This window comes from Gallinula chloropus, assembly GCF_964237585.1.
Source record: "Gallinula chloropus genome assembly, chromosome: 1".
Classification (NCBI taxonomy): domain Eukaryota; kingdom Metazoa; phylum Chordata; class Aves; order Gruiformes; family Rallidae; genus Gallinula; species Gallinula chloropus.
Window position 1 is genome coordinate 145,246,825 of NC_140085.1, and position 2,406 is coordinate 145,249,230.

The following is a 2,406-nucleotide window of genomic DNA, read 5'->3' on the forward strand; positions in this document are numbered from 1 at the left end:
TGATTGTGGAGAGAGAAGATAGTGCAGAAAACTGCACATTTTGCAAACTAAAAGAAAACACAAATTGCATACTTGCTTTGGGAAGATAGTGTTCTTGGAAGAGGCCAAGTCTGAGATGTGAGAAGAATGTAGAAATGGTTATAGTGGCTAGGATGATGTTAACCCCAATGCTAAATGCTATCCCAGAGAAAGTTTACCCAGCAATCTGAACAAGGACCAGAAATTTCATTCTGCTTGGGACTTACCACATGGCATGAAGCACAATGCAAAACATTTGGATTTCACATTTTCCAGTAGTGTAGAATGACAGCAGCTCAACTTGCACACTTTCTGAGGCGGCTCAATAAATATATCAGTATTTGCAAAGTATTATTATTTAGATGCTCTTGGCTTTGCATTTTGGTATTTCCCAAGGATCCTGCTTGAGCTTAGACCCAAATGGCTCCTGCCCCAAAGAGCTTGGCATGCAGACTTTGGGCAATGTCAAGCGGAAGAATCAAGTGAGAAAAGAGAAGGCGATGTTTAGAAATAATAGGGCAGATATGGTTGGGTCAGCAGTATTTACTACTGAGCTGTATGTGCTCTAGACATGCCAAGTGGGAGTGATTTGAAGAAGGGGTGAATACTGTTTCCATCCTCCTATATCACTGCAAATACTGTAAATGCTTCTTTTGGCAGGGAGAAGTGGGGGTGGGGTGGATAGAGATAATAGTATTTTGTTCGTGGGTGCTGATATCTACACTATACCCTGAGCTGCCTTCAGATGAGGGACATAGTAGATTTATGTGAAAATGAGATCTTTGTTATGTACTCCTAAACCTTTGGAACACTTGTACTTTGTATTATTATTCAGAACAAACTTAGTAATGACATTTAAAACCATGATAATCCTCACTTGTTATTAGCTGCCTGGCAGAAGATATCATAAATTCCTGGATAAAATGAAACGATATTTCTACCAAGTACCAATGAAGAGAACTCAATGGAAAATATTTTTGGAACATCTTCTGTTGGTTTGCCAGGAGACCATCAAGACTCATCCCACTCATGTAGTTGTCTTGCATTCAACCAATGCTAGTTCTGAGGAGATGCATCTTTGACACTGACTCTTAATCCATGCAGCTGTGTTGGAGGAGCTCTGTTACCTTCTCAGTGCACTTGAGAACACAGTTGGAGTGTTGGGTGTCATCAAAATGTCTCAAGGTTCATGAGAATAACATACCTGTTCATGAGAATGAAATACCTTGTTATTTGTCAAATATATTGTAATCAAGCATAATTTCTGACAGATGCCCAGGTAAAAGTAATGGCTAATGACACAGCTGCCAGGTTAACATGCAGATTAAAAGGAACAATGGAACAAGGCACCCATCAGTGGTGTCCTTCAGATCAGCTCCAAGAAGCTTAACTCTTTCTGTCAGCCAACTAAAGAGCTATTGAAACGTGATACTCAGGCAAAAGCAATTCTCCAGCGTAAGCTTTTACTGAAGAGGATTTATGCTCTGTAGATACACGTGTCTTTAAATTTCCAAATCTTCTCTACCAGTATTTCCTGTGATTTGGAATCACAGAACAGTTCTAACATTCTCCTGCAGGACTAATGATTGCCCCTACTTCAGAAATGCCATCAGGCACGCTGAGCCCATCCATTTCTTGGCTAAACAGCTGACAGAGAAGTTAGTATCTTTCCTGGTACTTAACTGGGGTGTTAAACTTGCTACTCAGCCACGGCATTGTCATCAGTGTATTGCCTAACAACATGAAGTGTTAAGTGCATTATACTGTGCATGTGAATATGGATACTGCACATTGTTGTTGAAAGCTCTGGACTGAGCCTACCCTCTGTGAGAATCAGCTGCTATATATTGAGATTGAATTTGTGATGAATGCCTCCTCAGCTCAGCCTGGAGAGATGATGGGACTGCAGATACCTGGTACCCCTCATGAAGCTCTACCCTGAAGACTGTGAGACCATACAGAATTTGTCCACTCTGAGGTTTTGCAGAATAACAGAGGACTGTACATAAGGAAGGTTGAAAGCTAAATGGCGTTAACCCCACAAAGCACAGTCAGCTGTAGTATAATGAACTACTCAGTGTGTGTAAAGGGGCAAGTATTTTTGCATGGAATGGTATCATGACATGGTCATTTAATCTCTGTAGCTGATCCTCGCTGCCCAGGCAGTGGTAAAGCAAGACAAGGGAAATTAGGGATGTGCGTACTTATGCTAAAACCACATGTTGCTCTTATTGCTCTTGTCCTGAACTACTGACTTTAATCAAGGCTTGGAAATGCCTGCTTTGTGTTTACCAGTCCCAAGAGAAAAGGAGCTGCTATTACGACTTTTACAGACTGTAGTGTTGATTTGTCTAATCATGAATGTGTCAATTTATAAGTGAATTCACA